Source organism: Epinephelus moara, chromosome 4 (assembly GCF_006386435.1).
Source record: "Epinephelus moara isolate mb chromosome 4, YSFRI_EMoa_1.0, whole genome shotgun sequence".
NCBI classification, from domain to species: domain Eukaryota; kingdom Metazoa; phylum Chordata; class Actinopteri; order Perciformes; family Serranidae; genus Epinephelus; species Epinephelus moara.
This window is the reverse complement of record NC_065509.1, coordinates 25372780-25394071: the sequence shown is the minus strand read 5'-3', so window position 1 is coordinate 25394071 and position 21292 is coordinate 25372780. Positions and strand designations below refer to the sequence as shown.

The following is a 21292-nucleotide window of genomic DNA, read 5'->3' as shown; positions in this document are numbered from 1 at the left end:
CACGCTTTCAAATCTCCTCTCGTTCACACATTTCCTGCATCACCAAACAGTATCTAACCAAACAACTGAAGAAGCTGTTACATGTGTTAATCTAATTCATTGTAAATATCAATATTAATTTCAAGTTGATCTCTCCTTATTGAACCAAGCATCTGCACTCCTTTCCAAAATCTACACTCCTGCTAACTGACTTGAGTTGCACATTTAGGCATCTGAGTACATTCATTTAAAGCAATCTCTGTTCACATTATATTTCTGTCACCTCCTAAATCAAACTGAAACAGTGGAGGGGAAACGCTGTTCTTGGTGTGAATGCGGCTTTAAAATAAGACATTGTTATTGTGGCCAATGCATCTGTCCGAGGTGCAATCTAGAGGGCTTCTTGGCTGATTAAGTTTCAAATGGCACCACTCTCAAGCCAATAGATTTAAGCTTCAGCGGGGGCCATGGCACACAATTAGATTTTAGCCTCATGGGATTCCAATGCACACTGATGCTGTGTAATGTTATCCAAACTCGCCGCACTTTCAGCCTTTCACCGCGGCCAATAAACCTTTAATGAAGTAAAAACGTGTAAACAAGTCACCTGTTACTGTGACAGAGCTTCGGAGCGAGGCTTGTAATCTGCCGCGCACATGCTCCACGAGATCATTTATTTATACTGGAACTGTTTGTGTAATTGGTTATCCACGTGCACAACACTTGTGTATATCACACTGTCATTACTGTCGACTGGAAAGGTTTGCACTTGTGTTAGATGAGACAAAGGGAGACGGGGAAAAGAAAGCATCAGCAGAGGTAGAAATGCAAAGACAGGGGTGAAGTAAGTCCCAGCAGTATATGTGTACTCCTTTATTCTTTCAGTATATTTCGGGCTTCATGTGTTTCAGATTAACCCCTCTTTCCCAGGTCAGTGGGTTGTTGAATCTGGAATCAGTGCAGCCTGCAGCCCCGAGCTAAAGCCTGGGCCTCTGCCTGCAGCTTATTGGCTTTCACTGGTTTACCTACAGAGACTGGACCATTACATGCTCCCTGCCAGTTCGTCATCTGAGCGACCCCTGGCCTCCACACATGTAAGGTTATAACCTCATGAGCAATGGGTCATATCACATGATCCATTCTTTGCACTGCATGTCACAGAGGACATCATACAGCATTGTGTCTAAAACATGTTTTGCATTAGTAATTAACCTGAGATCTGTATCATCTATCAAGAGTGGTACTGCAGTGAGTCTTCCTAAACACGCCCACAATCCATTTTTTCCCCGTAACATATTGCTTCACTGTCTTGCAGAAGACAGTCCAAATCTTGCAAGCTCAGTTTTTGCTCTGAGATACTAGTCTGGAAAACATCCACCAAGGATCGATTGTGAGACACAGCAGGAGGCCGGAGCAATCAGCAAATTATGGGATGTGGATTAGATGATGATAGGAATGATAACAGCATTTGGTTTGCAGCTCTGATTGGTTGAATATTGACCAAATTAAATGCAAAGTAATTTAGGTCAATGACATCTCCCACTAAAGCAAATGTCTATTAATCCTTGCCAGACCACAGTAAGCACAGTGAACCTTATACATTGCCTTACATCTATTGTTTAGTGTACAAGCCTTTACATTTGAGTACAACAAAGGTTCAGAATTCATGGATGGAGAGCAGAGAGCAAGTGTAATTCGAGGTTTCTTTTAAATTTATTTACAGTTCTTTACTATATGTGTGCTCTGTTCTGCTCAGTAGGGTTGCAGCAAACAATATTTTCATTATCGACTCATCTGTCAGTTATTTTCATGATTAATCAATTCATTTTTTTCGTCCAAAAATAGAAAAAAATCGGCAACTAATCTGCAACTAATTTGCTAATTATGTCCAAGATTAATCGATTAACCTTTTAGTCTATACAGCAGCAAAAAAAGTAAAAAATGCTCATCGTAATTTCCTCAAAACCAAATTTTGCTTCTTTTGTCTAACCAACAGCCCAAAACCCAAAGACTCAGCACAATCAGCACATTTATGAAGCTAGAACGAGTAAATGTTTGACATTTTGCTTGAAAAATAAATGATACAATTAATAAATTACTAAAATACCTGGTGACTAATTTTCTTTTAATCGGCTAATTGTTTAATCTACTAATCGTAGCAACTCGACGACTCAGACATCATTACATGCCAGTTGACCAGCTGGGTCCAACTGCTCAGTCCCAGTCTAAACTTCCCAGTTCAAACATCGGTGACGCAGATGTTTGACACCCAACCGGCATCCCCATAAAATCCCATTAGTATTGTTTTTGGCCAGAAGGAGAAAGTAAAGCGACGTGGTGCCATGCATGACTACTCTTTGCTGATCTACATGCACTGTGAAATGTATCTGGAAGACAGGCTATGCCTGCACTCAGTGCAATGAAGAGATCAAAGGAGTCTGGAAACAAAAACAGGAGGCAATCTGTCACACCATCCATCCATCCATGCTATGTCTGCCTCGACTCCCACATTCATTGCCTTGATCCATTCTATATCACACAGAAACCTCTTCCTCTGCTAATGGATGCTTCCCAGTAAAGACCTGGCAATCTGTTTGCTGCATTCAGTTTTTGTAAACCCCATAACTAATTATGACAGCTTTCATATATACATTTCATGCATAATTTCACCTCCATCAAAATAATCAGAACTGTGGTTATAAAAGATGACATTTTTTCACTGATTTATATTGTCTTTGTTTGACTAATATGACGGCATCTACTTGTCTCATCTCAGGCTGAGCTAGGCTGCCAGTTATTGCCAACTGTTTATGATACCCCCCCGAGTCTGTTACAGGAAGTAAGTTTAGACTAAAGGATTTTTCTATTCTTCATATATGGTTTTCAACACGATGAGTCAGTCTCTTCTAAAGCAGTGGCTGCTGGTTGGAGCCCAGGAATGTAACGGCTGTTCCACCTGTTTTGACACTTCCCATTTAACATAGCTAGAGAGCCATGCTTTCCTTCTTTGCTGTGCCAACTGCTCTTGTGGTTAATATGAAGCTTGTTACCGATCCCGCTTGTTTTGTTTCACTTAGATATGCAGATATATTTTGAAAAAGAGCTCTCTGCCAGTACACACACACTGGCAGCTGATTTATACAACTCACAACAGCGTGAAGAGCATTCGATACTGTGATTATGCTCACTTCAATGCTACCAACACATCACTTTTGTACCCAGCATGAAAGCATGTCCTCTTGGGTATCGCTGCTATTATGAAACAGACAAATAAAAATAATGGCATTTCTTCCTACCACAATAACACAAACACAGGAAACTGACAGCATATTTAAACCAGAGGCAGGCGATGGGCAAGACGATACTGTGTACTTATATGAATATTACTGGCTGCAGCACCAACCTCAGACTGTTTCAAAGTTTCATCAAGGTACAAGGAAGACTTTCCAGACCTTTTAATGCCACTTGGAATTAGATGTATGACTTATGTCGCCTCTGAAATGAAGATGAAAAAAGTTCTGCCTAACTGGGCTTATTCCTAAGCTGCTGAACACTAGACTTTATTTAAAAGTCTTCAAGGACTTTTGAGCACCTTGAGTAAAGGTGAGGAACACAATATAATTTATGATCTAATAAGTGATGGAAGATGCCTTGGTAAATCAGCTAAATGTCACAAGTCATTTAATGTAAAAATGGCCAGAGGGCAATGAGAGTTTTTTTATTTTGAGATATTTTAATCAGCACTGTGGGAAGGACAAAATAAGACCAATTACACGTCTGCTGGTGTTTTCTTCTGTTTAGTGAACTACTGTGATGTGTTATCAACACCCTCTTATGGTGAGATTGTTGCATTCAGTGCACAAAAAGTCAAAGTATTCAAAGTCATATTGATATCTGGGAACATTTTCCCCTCCTAACCTACATTTTGCAATAACCATGACTGTGACCAGACATTCATCATTAAAGTTTTGTGTTAAAGTCCAGATGAAATTTTAAAAAAAAAGCCTTTTTAACCATTTTCAGACAACCACAGACAATTTCTTCACATTCTTAAGTCAAAAATTCAACAATATTTTCTTCTTGTAAAGATAAAAATATGGCACGTGCATTCATAAGCTATTACCTAAAGATTTCAACCAGTAATACCATAACATCCACCCATCAATCAATCTGCAACTGTTGACCACACAGAGCTAGTTAGCTAGCTAGAAACAGCATGCTACGCATCTTCGTTTCTCCAAAACACCGAGGTTACGGCTCACAGGTTAGAATATATTTATTTGAGGAAAGCGGTATCTGTGACAGCTCCTGATTATGCACAAGGCATTTTACAGTGGACTGCCTCAACAAATTGAGGATAGCATTCAAGCAGGACACGATGCCAAGCTCAGCTCACATTCCAGCTACATCAGCTGATCTCAAACAGTCCAATCAACTGATGGAGCAGCTGATTGATGGAAGGGAGTCAGCTGATAGTTTACATGATTCCTCTCTATGCAACCAATTGGCGAATCTCATTCAGGGTGCCCTATTTAAATTGTTGCTCAAGTTGAAATCTATGAATATTCTAATTGCCGCCTACTGTTGCTGCTTCGTCTGCAAGCCGCTATGCAACCCACCTCCACCCCAGCTCCTCCTTTTCATGCTGTGTCTGACCTATCAATGTCATTTCTGTTTGTCATTGATGCTGCTCTGTTCTGTTCCCGAGGGTCTTTGCTGCTGCTCTCCCTGCCTTAGGCTTTCCATGTAAGCGCATGGAAGGGCAGAGAGGTGTGCTCTCTCTGCTGGCACATGAAAGAGGCAGAGGCATAGGCCCGAGGAAAGGCAAAGAGGCCCCAGAACGGAGCCATACCGCCAAATATAATACTGCAAATGTAAATAAAGTTGTCATTAACTTAAGTGTTCCTGACTGAATGAACATTACATGGCGCATACAATGGTATTTGTCTCTCTCCCTGAAGGATACTACTGCCCCATTGGCTAACACTGTCGGGGCCTCACTGTGATGACACGCTCACTTTTCAACGATCAAACCTTTGTTTTCATTTTTAAAAGACTATGGCTGAGGTCTGATTTGTTTATTCATGAAGCTAATTCAGTCATTCATCTCTCCCATCTCTCGTCTTGGATCTAACGAGAGGGAGGTGTGCGTATCGTGCTAAACTCTAAGCCCACCCACTTTTACCAGTTCAGTCAAATGCAAAGGATTTGATTTAAATCCCTCTTGTAACTGTACACTGATCAAATATTCTGTTTCACTATGAAACACGTCACAGTACAGACGCTTAAAATGCTCCAACGTCTGTTGCACCGGGACTTTAATGAGCAACGTTAAATTTATCTCCCTTGGTCCATTAAATTCAGTCCGACACCATCTCTGGACAACAGTGTTTCTTTAAAGCTACCACTTTCCCTTAATGTCCTCGCTGTCTCCTTTGAATAAAAGGAACTTTGCTCACAAAAGACCAAACAAAATAGGTTAATAGCAGGTAAAGCAGACACAAAACAGTGAGCTCTGCAATGTGCCTCGGAGCACCGACAGGGAACAGCACCCACCATTCCTCACAGGGGGAGACTCGGAGAGTTGGATGGAAGGAGAGAGGAAGGAGACAGATGATTGATGCATGGATAAATCAAGAGAGAGAGAGAGAAATGAGAGACACTTAGAATGAGAGGGAGGCAGGGAGGATAAGAGAGCGAGACCACAGGAAAACAACCCTAAAGATAGACGGACAGTCAGGAGAGAGAATGTATGGGTACTGAAGGTATAAGTGGCAGCCTAGAGCACTGACTCTTGTTTATTTGAGATGGAAGCATACATGAGTGTGGCGATGTGTAATCGGCCTGATGAGCCATGTTGTGTAATGGTACGAGACAGGGCAGCTCCCAGGCTTTATTGCAAAAAAAATAGAACTGGTAAACTACTACTACAGTGCACTTATGCGACGTGCACGGGGCTGATTGGGATTGTGCACTTAGTCCACCTTATCATGGCTTTGCTCTGCTCAAACAGGCGGCACAGAGAGAGCAAGAGAGAGGCAGGGTATCAACCTGGAGACAGGATTTAAGATTCGGCAAAGAGCGGCTGATTTAAGGAAAGGTTAGAGCCAAATGAAAAGCAGCTCAAGACTCAAGATGTTCTCCGTTCATCGCATTATACAACAGCGGTGACCTTCCCTGTTAATGCTACCCTAACACTTGTGCACACAGAGGCATTCAAAGCAGCCTAACAACAAGCACATTCCCTCATACTGTCAGCTGAGCTCAGCAGGATCATCAGAACAGAGTTCAGCACCGCATGAGCTGAATTATGTGCAGCGACACTTCAACACCCTCCTGACAACTTTGTGCATTTCATCACGATTTGACAGGGTATTAATTCTGGGGCACTTCAACGCTACCCGGTGGCAGATTTGTTTTTGATTTTGAAGTCGTTGCTTTAGATCAGCTGAAATCAGACAGGAAAGACTTTTTGGCTCCATCTATGTTTAAACGACATATGCAGCTGTGTTACACTGGAATTATTCAGTGAGACTGTCTCCTCTGGAAACCTATAAATGAATCAACACTCACTTCAGGTTAGAAAGATACTACACAACAATCCCAATCGAAACTCTATTGCAGGAACATTACAGTGCTGCTTTAGAGGTAAACAACTGCACCATAACAACATGTGTGCATTAAAAAACGCACCTCAAATTCAACAAAAATGTTACAATGTCAGCTCAGGTTACTGCTTCTCTGTTGGAAGACGAACGCCGAGGGTGCCATAAGGAACCTGATAAAATGTAAATAGCCCTAAATGTCTGTGTTTCATGGCACAGAGAGCCTGCAGCTCCCCAAGTGAGCCTTAACCCCCCTGAAACAAGCAGAGGGACACACGTGCTCATTAAAACTGTTTCACATGCTTTGGCATGACAGCAACACATGAATCTCATTGCTGAATCATTCTAATAACAAGAGTCTGCGATCCTCTGCGCAGCAGGGGGACCTGAAGTAGGGTCCAGGGTCGCCTTGTTATGATCTTGTGGGAGTTACAGAAGCAAAATGTAAGAAATATGTCATTTCACCAGAATTGCTGGAGATGACCACAGTAGGAAAACATGTTAATGTTATGTTTCACTCTCAGCACAAGTATCTACACTATGCAACAACACACATCTGTCCATATATGGCAAAACATCACACTGGCTCCGCTGAAAACACACCAGAAACCCTGTCCATAAATCACCAAGAGTCTAAGTTTGAGCTCTACACCAGCAGCCTACTTCAGACATGTTCGTTTATATCTGCTCCAGTCAAGGGAAAGCTCACACATCAAGACAATCCCAGTGGATGGTGGAAAAAATAACCACCGGTTCCCGTTTCTATTCCCGGGCGCCTCTCTCTCGCAGCCGGGCGCGTTTTGTGCGCTGCCACAAACCTGAAGCCCACACAGACGCCACACGGAGCCAGACACCTCTGTGCGCGGAGGGGAGGGGTTACAGACACCTACCAGCTTTACATGCCGAACTCTCTTTTCTTCTGTCATCTTGAAAGTAGCCCCGAAATGAAGTTGGAAGAAACACAGGAGAGGGTGGACAGAGCCGGGATAGACGTAGAGGACTCCTTCTCTCCAAAGTCTGATCCAAACGGGCGCAGCGCGGCGCGACGCACAAAAAAAACACCAGCACCAGCGCGGTGCGTTGAGTCAGTGGGGCTGCACCGCTCCGCTGGCGACAGCACCGAGGCAAGCGAAATATTCAACTTTGGAAAAATGAGAGAGGGAAAGAGGCACAGTGAGAGCGAGCGAGAAAGAGAGGGAGGGAGAGAGCAGGCAGACAATCACAGGAAAGCGGCTCCTCCTACCCATACAATACAAAAAGCCAAAGCCAGCAGATACAGGAGCCTCAGTGCGGAGCAGAGCGCGTTACTCCAAACTGGCGCGGCTGTCACTGGAGCATAATAACTAATTGAAAAGTGTAGCAGCAGACTAACACGTCACACTGATTCATACAGTTGATTGGATAATCAAATTTCAATCAGAGGGCAGAGAGGGTGATAACAACAATCGACTGCTGCTGCCCAATAACAAAGGTCACACAATGAGGTCACACACAGGCACTTGGAGGAGTTGACAAGCAGTTTCCAAGCCTGCATGACGAATGAATTAATGACCACAATCGCTCTTCATTTTCTTATGCTGCTGGAAAAATGATGCAACCCCGGGAAATGAAGCAGGCCTCAGATATTAAAAGTCCTGCGTTGTTCATTACTATCAATAAGTAAAACAGGGAGGTAATATCATGTTCAATTGCACAAAAAAAAAAAAAAAAAACAAGCCCAAAGGCAGCAATTAGAATATTCATAGATTTCAACTTGAGCAAAAGTGGTTTATAATAATGGCGATATCACACTTTAATTTCCCAGATTAATTACATGATTCTGTGTGTGTGCCAAGTGATGCGTGTGTGTTTTAGTGTGCATGTAATACTCCTACATGACACAGTCTGCCTGTTAGTTAAAGGTCCAGTGTGTGGGATTTAAGGGCGATACATTGGCAGAAATTAAATATAATATAAAAAGTATGTTTCCTTTAGTGTATAATCACCTGAAAATAAGAATCTATGTGGGGTTTTTTAATCTTAGAATGAGCTGTTTATGGGCGCTTTCACACCTGCCCTGTTTGGTTCGGTTCAATCTAACTCAAGCTCCTTTGCCCCCTAAGTGCGGTTCATTTGGGCAGGTGTGAACACAGCACCCTAACCCTGCCTTTAGGTAGAGCCTATGCATTTTCCCCATTGACCACTAGGCTGGTTGCACGAAACACCTTAAGTTTGTTCCTTCAGTATGACACTTAAAGCTTGCATGAAATACCTCGCCAGTAACTGACTGGAAATATCCCGTTGCATAAAACCGCACAGCGATCATGAATTTCGCTAAGTTCCGCCCCTGGACGCAGACTGGCCAATCATAACATAGCATCAGACCAGGGTCCAACAACAATCCAGCTGTGCTCCATTGACTCTAATGCAGTCGTTTCAGATTTCCTTAATTTTCAAGCTGGTTTTGTGGATTCGGAGCTAAATGTTGTGCCTGGGGCACGTCGTGTATTAATGATACTTGTTACCTGGAGAGGTTGGAAAAAGATATACGTTTCTTCCCTGTTCCAAAACCAAAATCAGAACCTGAAAAGTGTAGGGTTAGCTAGCTAGCTACTGAAGATATGGCCTACTGAATGTATACACATGCTGCTTTTGCTTTTTAATGATTATAAAACAAAGAGTGACCCTGCTGTACAGGAACCAGTGAAGGGAAGCAGGGAAACTTTGCTCATATTCAACCAGCTGTGTGTCATCGCATTGTGTGCAGATGAAGCCAAACACGGTTCACAGCTGGTTCAATATCAGCAAAGTTTCCCTTTATATTCATTGTCTTGTGTGGCGATCAGCAGTGATGTGGTGGTTCACTTGTACACTGTGATCTTTAGCCTATAGTTCGGCTTTAGCTTCTAACTATCTTTGTCTTTTGAACCTGTTGTTGCTGCTGAGTCAGTTTGACATCCTGGATATATCCTTCAAACACAGACTGTAGACCCCTCTGTCTGCTTCTCTCTGGAATCACTCTTTCATTTTTCTAAAAATATGATAATATTTCTTCAGGGAGTGCAGTTAGTTACAGTGTGGGCTCCATGCTTACTGCGACAGCTTGTCAGACCATCACAAAGGAGCGGGGCTTAGTTAAAGGTCAATTGTAAAGGGACTAGAAGAGCACAGCTTTGGAAAGTTGAGTGATTCAACTCCAGATGGTCACATTCATAAATTGGACTTCCGGTCAAATTTATAGCACAAAATCATTTGCTCATCATCAAGCGTGTCCATCGGGTTCTCTTGGTGGCAGAAAACCTTTCTCAAAGGGCTTTATTTTTTCTCATCTATCTCCATAAACTGTTGCAGTTGAGATGGAGTCAGAGGTACTTTATGTTTGTGTCCTTACTTTGGTCGCAAAGGTCCAACAGTTTAAAAAACGTTATGCAGTCCTTAAGTACAAGACCACAATGAGAAAAACTTAAACTGTTGAGTAAATACTTCAAGGATACCTTAAGGAAAAGACTCAAGGATGTTTGTGCAACCGGCCCCAGGTCCTCACCAATGCATGCTGCATTGCCTTTTTTTTCTACGGTAGCCCTGAACAGACAAAACAAACACTGGCTTTACTGTAGATAGGGCCTTTGCATTTTCCCATTGGCCCCCGTAGTTAGCAGCCCCTCCACAATGAGAGCTTCGGAGAATCAAATTTTTTTAATGGGAAACAATTCATTGTTTTCATTGGTTTAAATCACCTGATCTGTTTGTTTTGGATAATTTGGCTTCAAGTAAAAACCTCCTTAATGCCTGGATGTTAAAATATCAGAGAAAAGAGGTGAGCACACATTCGCAGGTGCTGGGCTAGTGGCCTGTCTGTGATGAGCTGAACAGAGTTGAAGAAACACTGAATAAAATCACTGGAGAAATACCGGTTTAAATCACCTGGCTCTTTTTGGAGAGGAAGAGACCTCTGCGGGTAATTCGGCTACCAATAAAAACCTCCTAAACAATGAACACTGAACAAATCCTAATTTATGGTTCACACTTGGCACACGGGAGAAGTTTCAGCTAGTTGCAATCTGCAGGCCTCACCACTAGATGCCACTAAATCCTCCACACTGCCCCTTTAATGGTTCGGTATATGTCCCACATTTTTATTGTAGTATTCCCCTCATATTTCTACAGGATCCCGGCCTCACTGGGGACATATACTACAAAAAAATATATCAGAGAATCACTCCAACTGTGTTCTGAGCAGGCAGGTGGGCTGTCTATGTCTGCAGGTGTGTGCTCTGCTGTTTTTATGTGTGAATGTGTGGTGTGTGCGCCTGGAAACAGTGCAGAGGTTAAGAGGTTTTGCAGAGTTCTCAGACTGCTCGAGCGTGCTGTTGCTGCTCTCTGCCAGCCTGACCTGCACCTGTCAGAACTTGTGATACCATTTCTTCCCCCCTGTGCGTTATATATCGCTGCATTAGGGCCACATGCACAGTGGGGAAAGTGGAGATGTCTAATAACTCACAGATGCCAACCAAAAAAGTAGTCAGAGTAATGTGATGTTGATGTGAATGTTATTTGAAACTGATCACATACTGCTTTAGGCTCCTACAGGCTTTAGAAAGGTGTATTTGACATTTCGACAAACTGTATAAACAGCGTTTAAAAGCCGAGTTCAAAGGATGCTTTGAAGAGTTACTCCTGACTGTTGCCTCCAAAAATGTCTCACCACTGGTCATGTCAAATACCAAAACATCTTTTCCTCTGTTATCAAAGGCAGTAGCCTATATGGTACATATACTGTAGCTCAGTGGAGCCACTTTGGAGGCATTACAGAATTTGTTTTAAGAGATCTAAACTAGGCAGACACTGAGGTCATACAGTCAGACATAAAATATCAAAAACACATATCTAACAGTTTACCAGTGAGCCTAAAGTGAAACGAAAAGCAGCATGAAGGTGTATCACACTAGGTAGGCTGCTGCGGGTAGCCAGACAAGGTGTGGCCGAACAAGCAGGTGTGTTTTACGTCTGTCAACAAAGAGCCACTGAGAGCCTGTCTGTTTCTTTCAGCTCACTGTTTACTGTATTTATTGTCTGTCTATATTCAATATATCCACAAACACAGATGTCATGCCTTTTCTTGTCTTGACAACTGTTTGCGGACCCCCTCTTTGCCAAACCCCGTCGTCCTGTCTGCGGCGATGTCGGCCTCCCAGTGTGCAAATTGTTCTGCTGATCTGTTCAACACTGTATACCGTAAAGTCTATCTGTCTAGCTGCTGTGCTTGTTTTTCCACCAAGATACTGGAAAATCTTGTCGCTGTGCAGCCAGGTGGTGTTACCAGACAAACAGGTAGAATTGCATTTGTTTTTCCCCCCCCCTCATCTGCACGCTCTGCAGGAAATTCCCACACATTTTCTGTGCGTGATTAGAATTTCTGAAAATTACACCCTTTTCTCGAGTACACAGTTTGAGAAAGATACAAGTAAATATTAAACCTTAATTCCCACCGGGAGTATTTTGGATTTTAACAGGTCTTTTTACCCTTTGAGCCTGACAGAATGGCTGGCTGATTGACAGCACAGATTTAGCCTGGATCCAGCCCCAGGCATCCATCAGTGCTGTCTTCACTCAGTTATCCTTGCTGACCACGAGGCCATCTGATTTTTGTGACTGGCAGTCGTCTTCTCTGAAAGCAGCTTCCGCGTCCAGCACTCTAAATGAACTCAGCAATTTGCGGTGCTGGACAGTGCTGATGTCTGTTTACTCCTAGTTTTGCAGAGCAGCCTCACTGCTGGATTGTGATTGGTCAGAGGATTGCTACTGATCTTTTTTTTTTTTTTCAGTCTCTCACTCTCGCTTGAGCCTCAGAGACTCACTACTGCAATACTAGCTGGCTATTACACCATACTCCCATGTGATTCAAGCACATATACAACTGATTACAACAGTTGTAGCATTTAATTAATAAAGCAAAGCCTGCAAACTAATTCAGGTTGTCACCAGAGGCTCCTGTTACACTCACATGACATATTCCTCTTACACAAATCAAATGCACCCTAATGATTACAGAGCCTGTCATTGCTTTGTTAGCGGTTTTGCTGCTATGCCTGCTGCGTCATAGCTCACCTGAGTGATATGCTGTCACTTGCTGCTCCTGCCGTGGCCTCTGCTGCTCCTGTCATATTGCATTTCAAAGGCCTCATCCTTTCCAGCAACCTGTTCAATCCACCATGTTTCCAATTCACAATTTGAATGAATCTGCGTTGGACCGCAAGAGACAGTTTACCCCAAAATCAAAAATACATATTTTCCCTCTTACCTGTAGTGCTATTTATCATTCTAGATCAGTGGTTCCCAACTAGTAGGTCATCCTCCAAAAGTGGGTTGCGGGTCCGCTCTAAATGGACTGCAAGTGACTCACGAACATGTCAAGTTTGTAAAAACACACTTTATTTTGAAGTACAGTGAATTTCTCGCACAGAGCTTTTATTTTTGAGTGCCATTTCCTGCTGTAGAGTGAGCGACTAACAGACAGCTCCTTGACAGAGACATCAAACTAGCTCGATGACACTGAATGTATTAAACTGTGTTGACTTTGAACCCTGTGGCTAAACCACTTGGGAACCACTGTTCTAGATTGTTTTGGTGTGAGTTTCCAAGTGTTGGCGATATCTGCCCTAGAGTTATCAGCCTTTCCTCAGATAAAATGGAACTAGATGGCACTCGTCTTGTGGTGCTCAAAGCGCCAAAAAATACATTCGACAAACTCAACAGCAATGTCTCTTTACAGAAATCATGACCCAGTTACTCAAGATAATCCACAGTGTGAGCAGTTCTTTTTAGGAACTATTTTCTTTCTACTGAACTACATCCGCCAACAGTATCACCGCTCAGAAGGAAGCGTGCATCTACTCATGGACAAGAGGCTCGGACTTGTGACAGCGCAAGATTTAAACATTAATGCCGTCCTCCTTAGCTGAACTGCAATTTTAGCTAGCTCTGTGGTGCTAGGAGAGTTAGCAGTAGATGCACACTTCCTTCTGCGCTGTGATACAGTTTGCTGGTGTAGTTCAGTAGAAAGAAAGTAGTTCCTACAATAAACTGCTCACAACAAAGTCTGTGGATTATCTTGAGTATCTGGGTCATAAGTTTTGGAAAAAGATATTGCTGTAGGATTTTTCAATTTTTTTTTTTAATTCTGGTGCTTTGAGCACCACAAGCTGAGTACCATTTAGTTCCATTATATTGGAGAGAGGGCAGACATCTCTACGGCCGATATCTCCAACACTCGGCAAGTCACATCAAAATAATCTATACTGATAAAGAGCACTTTGGGTAAGAGGAAAAAATATGTATTTTTGATTTGGGGGTGGACTGTCCCTTTAATTTGAGACAAAAGCTTCAATTGTCACAACACCTGAAAGGACTCTTATGATTAATTTAATTTGGCACGTGTTGCCGGGATATAACTTTGATGTCAGCTTTGTGTACAGTCACCTGATGTCCCTGATATCACAGAACCTGGACTATAAAACTTTATTGAAGCAGCATTTCTTCTCGTGTACGTATTTCACCAAAAGTTTGACACCCAAAACAACGGACATGATGAAAAGTGTGATGAATACTTACGAAAGACAAAGGGCCATGACAGAATGAGGACAGGCTGGAGGACTGAGGCTGCTGTCAAAAGTAAACACACTGGCCACTGGAGACTTGGCCTCTCTATTGTGCGTCTGTGGCCCAGACATGGGGCATATTACATATCAAATTACCATCAGTGCCAGTGCTTAACAGTGTGTGTGTGTGTGTGTGTGTGTGTGTGTGTGTGTGTGTGTGTGTGCTCTTAGAAGTGCATGACAAATCACCAGCACCACCTCACAGTGTGTGACCAGAGGAAATGCATCAGCTCCTCTCTTCCTCTTTCCTCTCCCAGCCCACAGATCATCAGGGACTTATTGTACAGCACCAGGCTGTCTGTGTACAGCAGCTCCAGAAAGTGATCGGGAAAAACACTCACAGCAGAGACAAAAAAAAACAAAAAAAAAACCTTTGTTCCCTTTGGAGCATAGGAATTTTTTTTTTGCAGAGTGCAGAAACCTCAAGAGAGTGATCTGGTATTCTGTGCCTGTGCGTTTACTTACTATTGTGGTGGTAATATACACACTGCTCAGTAGCCGTGGCGATGATTTTATTTCACTCCAATTTTACTGAACTGCAATCATCATTTCTTTGATTACAATCACTCACTGTTAACCTGGTGTGATAGCTGGGAGATGTATCATGCAACTGCGAGCCATCTCGCTTTTATTTGGCAGCAAATGTTTCTGGTAATCTAACAGCGCTTCACAAAGCAGAACAATAATAGCCTTGTAACTCCAACAACCTATATTTATTTCTCCATTATTTTAGTGTGATATAACGCCACAGGTTGGTAGTAACACTCCTAATATAGTTAAAGGTGTCATCCTCGGGGCCGTCCTTTTCTTTATTTCAAATTGAGGCCCTCGTAAACAGATCAATAAAATACTCAGACGGCATAAACAAACGAGTCGCTGGGTGTGGCATCGCTCCATCAGCTTTCCATTAGTCTCGCCACCTCGAATCTAATATTTTTCGCCAATAGAGTCAGACTGCAGACGCTCTGTTTTCACTTCCACCTACATGGACAAAAAATACAATTGATATGTGACACAGAAACAAGCTGTGCTGTTTGTTTTTGGTGATTTAAAAAAGGCTGTTTCAGAAAAAGTTCTTCTTGAAAAGTTCTTCAAGTCGAAGGCACTGTGGGTTATTAAATGTTGGGATTTTGACTTCTATAGAAATGAAAGGGTGTGCTTTACCCTCTGAAGTCCTTAAAGACAATGTTAAACATTGTGTGCAATTCTAACTGGTCACTTCGCATGATGTAAACAATCTACTGTAGCAGCAGTTCCCCAAAGTGTCACCTCTGCTACTGTAGACGTACTACCTCAAGTAGAGTCCATAAAGTTCTGCGTCCTCCAGGATGCACTCTAAAATACATACAGCTGGATTTGTAACTGCATAGTGGTGCATATATATCGTATTCAGACAGTGAACAGGTCAGATCAGTGTCACATAGTAACAGGATCAGATCTAAAGCGGGTGTGAGGAAAACTAGATGGGAGCTGGCAGTGTGAACCAAACTGAAGACATGGTGACCTCTGTCTGATGAAATAACGCTGTGTCCTCTGAATGGCAACTGCTTTGTACGTGTGTGTGTGTGTGTGTGTGTGTGTGTGTGTGTGTGTGTGTGCGCGCTCAGTGGAGGGAATGCCCAGACTTTCTTATCATAGTCACATTGCCTCCTTCACCCTCTGGCTCCACACCAAGACAGGCTGGAGCCGAACACAGGCTGTCCGCAGACACACAGCCAAATCTAAGGAGTGACTACTACAGCGTTTGAAAGAGAGAGAAATAAAAATAACAAAGACGCAAAACGATTGAAACAAAATGTCCACTTTCCACCTGTTCACACAACATTTATAAGGCCGTTTGGATGGAAGCAGCAGTGATCCATGTGCTGCCAGATTAGTGCATGTTTGTCATCCACAGTATCAAACTCATTTGTGAAAATAAAAAAAGACAATACTGTATAAAACTATGCAACATAAGCAGTGAGAAGAATTTCAATTAAAATATATTCAGACAGAATGATCCGTCTAACTGTGTTTGACCTTTGCAGCTGAACGGCGAGTCTGGACTTCATACTACAAATTGACAAGTGTAAACAGAGATTTTAATGGCTTTTATAACCCCTTAACACCATTTGTTATAATTACAGTGCTTATCTAGCCAGTAATGTCGCTGCACCATAATTTATATGAGATAATATTGGGACATTATAGAAGTCAGATGCATTTAGGGGCTTTGGGGAACCTCATTAGGATTAGCAGCAGACTAAAAACGTGCACAACCAATTTGTCAAAAATAGTTGGATGTCTGACAGAGACTACAGCTTGGAAGAGTCAATCTGGACAGTTTGGGAGGAACTTATCATACAGCACATGTATTTGGTTGTACATTGTTGAAATATGCCGCAATGTGTCACTGACATTGAGTCACTGCAATTATCTTGTCTTTCAGGAGACGAACTTAAAATATTAATAGTCGGTCTGCCCCCTAATAGTCCACCAAACGTTAGTCGACCATTAGTCGGCAAGATTTAATTGGTCGCTTAGTCACTGAAGAAAAAAAAAAAAAAAAAAAAAAAAAGTTAAAAAGTTATGCGCCTTTTTGCCATTGGTCCCTTCCATTGCCACGCCCCTTTTAGCTAATTGACATGAACACACACCTTCACACATACACTATTGATCTCCACACCAAATTTTAGCCTCCTAGGGACGAAAATGGTGGCAGATAAAGGGTGGAGAAATTTTTGTGTGCTGACCAAATGACAGAGCAATCTCTAGAGCTACTGGTCACAGCTGAAAAAAAAAGAACTATCACCAGGGCCGTAAAAAAGGAGATAAAAAAAAGGGAAAATGGAAAACAGCAGATGGACAACCTTATTAGTCACAAGAATGTATCATAAACCGTCCAAAACATCCAACACATAGCAGAAAACATAACACCAACACTATCCAACACCCAAGCATTCTCTTAGCAAGCCAAACCAGCGTTTCATGACAACACTGTAATACTCATCTAACTTCATCTGAAAGGCTTTCATATTAGCACGGCTGTCTGAAGCCTTTAAGAGGAATCCGGAGTCAAATCCAGCTTTAAAAACTTGTTTCCATAATGTCACGTTTGTGTTTTCTGCTCGAGTAGCTGCCCGGCATGAGAACACGCAGCTCGTTGTCGGCTGTCAGAATCTTTAGGATCACAGGAGCTGTTTTTTTTTCTCTAATGATGTGCAACAAGTTGAGTATGGGTTTGGAGTAGCACTGGTGGCCTGCTCGCACCAGGCTGTATCACAGTTAGCAGAGCGGTTTGTTTCCAGAGGCCAGAGGATGACTTGTTTGTGTGTGTTGCAGCTGCTTTCAAATACAGCCCAACTGGGACACATAGGCATTAGCTCTCAACAGTCAGAGGGTCCCCGCACTGCTGCTGCTTTACTGGTGTCTGTCACAAAGCCATTTATATTATGTATTTTACTTTACAATGAATTGCAGGGGCGGATTTAAAATGGCTCGCTGAAACAGTACCGCGAAGCAAAAGATGTACAGACAACAACCCATTTGTGTGTCTGAACCAGACTTCACAGCCAAGGTAGAGTGCAAGACGTGGGAGTTTACTAGCACAGCGCTCCATTATTTGACGGCAGCCCATAAACTTTATCATATTGTTACTTAGAGACATTTTTCGATCTAAAATCCAAAACAGATTACAGGATTGATTTGGTGAATGAGCAGAGACATGTTTTCTAAAGAGCTGACAACGAGAACAGAAGATTGAAACACAAATGGCTGATATTAAAGTCTATCATTTAATATTTTTCCTCTTCCTAGGACAGCTTTTATTATCTGAATTACTGATATTTTCTCATTTTGTTCCACATAGATAGAAAATTATATTTTTGTGACTGAACTGATCATAATTTCAGCCCACAAATATAATTAATACAAACAAACTTGCATGATAAAACTCCAAAAAAAAAAGTAAGAGTGGAGCCAATTTGAGAGTGATAGCAGGTTTCAGTGTTTTGATGTCTGCCACTTTTGATTACATTTGGATCACGGAGCAGGCCTTTAAAAGACATTCCAAATTAGAGCGCTGCTTAGGTTTGGTCAATTATGCAGATATGGTCAATTATGTAAAATGAGTATCTCACATCCCCTGGGTACCACGGAAGTCGTTTAGGATTACAGACATTTGGAATTGGCTCACTCACCTTATCTCTGTCACAGTGGATCAATAGGGCCCTCCTGCTAAGCACTTATAATTTCATTTCCCCTATTGCAAAGACCTTATGCTCTCTTGCAAGAGTTGGCTGCTAAAACCTGGGACTCTGCACATTGCATTAGCTGAAGCCTCAATAACTTTTTTCTCCCCCACGTTTGGATAGCTCTGCTGTGTAAAAACTGAGTGGTTCTCAGACTATCAGGTGACATGAAGGGAGGCTGCACCGAGGACAGTTTCGATGACAGATGACTGGAGGAGAAGTGCTCAACATGATCAGTCACTGTATATAGTGCACACACACACTCACACTTCTAACGGTGCCGGCACCACCATAAAAAAGTCCTCCAGTGAATTTTTATTACATAACCTACAACACAACTGCAGCCCCATGCAAAATAAGCAAAACAGCGAGAATGACAGATTATGCATGAGACCATGAGGTGAACTGAAATAATCAGGTCTGACACCGCAGTGGAGAAATTACAACCTCACTGGAGTGGAGTGGATAACGTTACTGGTTATTGGTGAACAAAGCTTGTGTGTACACGATGCCACTGCAGCAAAAGGCGAGCAACAGAAGTGGGAAAGAGAGAGAGAGAGAGAGAGAGAGTGAGAGAGCCTGTGAGGAAGAGTGGAGACATAAAAAGCAAAAACACGGAGGAGGCAGATAGAGAAAATATGGGTCAGACAGAGAAAGACAGGGAAGGCTCAATGTAAATCAGAATGTGTAAACATGTACAGGCCTAATCTCATTATCCCTCGTCCTCCTGGGTCTGTGATAGGATGCCTGATTAAAGCAGGAGATGAAAGAGAAGAGGTAGAGGACAGAGATGAGAGGTAGGAAGGTGATAGAGTATCCTATAGAGGAGAAATAAATAGAGGTTTGAGAGATTGAGAGGAGCCGACAGCGTGGGTAGTACAAACTCTGCAGTGTACGCTATGAGCTGTGCAGCACTCATTAACATATACAGAGTGACGGCAAAAAGTATCTGCATCATATTAAAACAAACAGAAAGCTTATGTCAAATGGTGTCACAAAATTTTGACTTTGATATCAATACCAAGTTTAGGATCAGGACACTTGATATTTAATATCTCATAGATCAGAAACAGGATGTCCACATGGGTTGATCACATTTTGTTGCTAACCCAGTGCACAAAATATATCTACAATGAAATCTTAGGGTGCTTTCACACTTCTCCTGTTTGGTTCGGATCAGTCGAATTCAAGTTGGTTTGCCCCCTAGGTTCGGTTCTTTTGGGCAGGTGTGAACACAGTAATCGTACTCGGATGCACCAAAACAACCAGACCGAGACCTTCTTGAAGAGGTGGTCTCAGTCCGGTTACAAACGAACTCTGGTGCGGTTCGTTTGTGGTGAGAACGTGTTCCGACCTCGATCTGAACCAACTGCAGTCACATGACACATTGTTTGGGTTAAACATGAGCATGTTACAGTCCTGGAGGATCATTAATGTGCACCTCCTCCTGTACTGCCTTAATATGCACATTCAGCACATCCAATGCATCAAAACATTGTTTTCTAGTTGGAGCCGCGCCTCGTTTTCAAACTGTATGGTTTGACTAAAATGAACAATGACAGCAATATAGTCCACGAAGAGCAGCGCTAAAATCAACCTGCGTAGTTGTCCCTCCATTGTGACATTAGAAAGTGTCACATTTATCTTACAAATGTACTCTTCTTCAACGTTTCGTTTACTTCCTGGATTTTGCCCACATGGAAATTCTGACCAATCGAAAGCAGCCTTCTCACACAAGGCTTTTTATCTGGTCCGCTGTAAATGCTGCCGTGAGAACACGAACCAACTCTAGGCAATTATGCAACTTTATAACAAAATCAGTCCCTGATTCAGACCAACGCGAGTGAACTCTAGGTCTGAAAGCACCCTTAAAGGTCTAGCATATAGCATTTAGTGGCATCTAGTGGTGAGGGTGCAGAACTGAAACTTCTTCCGTGTGCTGAGCAATGTAGGAGAAATACAATGGCCGACACAAAAACATAAAAACGTGTATGGCCCTATCTTAAACCATTGCTTGGTTTGTCTGTTCTTGGCTACTGTTGAAAAACATGGTGGACTCTGTGGGAGAGGACCTGTTTTTTATGTAGATATAAATGACTCATTCTAGAGTAAAGAAAACACAACGACCCTTTATTTCATGAGATTATTAAATAGAGAATAATAAGCTGGAGAGCCAGTGGCCCCACAGTCTAGACGAAAAATGGTATCGTATACAATTTCTGCCAATGGATGCCCTTAAATCCTACACAGTGGACTTTTAACTATTTCACTTTAAGTTTATACATACCAGGGCAAATTCCTAATCTGTGGTTATATTATGTATTAAGGACCTGCCCTGCAAAATACCCTTGTATTACTTCCAAAACAACAAACAATGATTCTACCAACAGGCCATTTACACTTAAATATTATTATGTTCACTATGGTCAATGTTACATTTAAGGTGGGAGTGTGCCTTTTTTAGTGGCCGTTGTGTCCGACATTATAGAGCCACAGCAGTTAAGAAGTGACATGTAGCTAGTAACTTAATAGCCTGAAGCTATTTAGCTCTTTAACCCTTTTAAAAGCACCAAAATGAGACCCCACTAACCATAGCTTAATTCAGTTGTCTTTGAATGCTATTGCTTGTCATCATGTTATTTAAAGGTGCTATATGTAAGAAATCTGAAGCAAATAGTCGTAAAATCCTCCTAATATGTCACAGAGACTAAGGAATAATGTTCATATAACATACTGATCTCACCGACAACAATAGTACAGCCAGAATATTTGCATCTAAAAAATTTTTTTACAGTCCGCAAATCATGTTTATGTTTTGAATTTGTGTTTTGGCCTGTTGCGC

At 42.2% G+C, this 21292-nt stretch overlaps 1 protein-coding gene across 4 annotated transcripts in view; it reads right to left on the bottom strand.

Moving 5' to 3' along the window:
• Positions 1-21292, bottom strand: part of mid2 (midline 2) — a 217042-nt gene that overhangs the window by 136105 nt on the left and 59645 nt on the right. Inside the window, exon 1 of one of the 4 annotated variants that reach the window (XM_050043016.1) lies at positions 7475-8257. The exons of the other annotated variants lie outside the window; for them this stretch is intronic. The gene's annotated coding sequence lies outside the window, so the exon portion shown is untranslated. Of the gene's footprint in view, positions 1-7474; positions 8258-21292 lie in introns of those variants that run through there. 4 annotated transcript variants of the gene reach the window in all.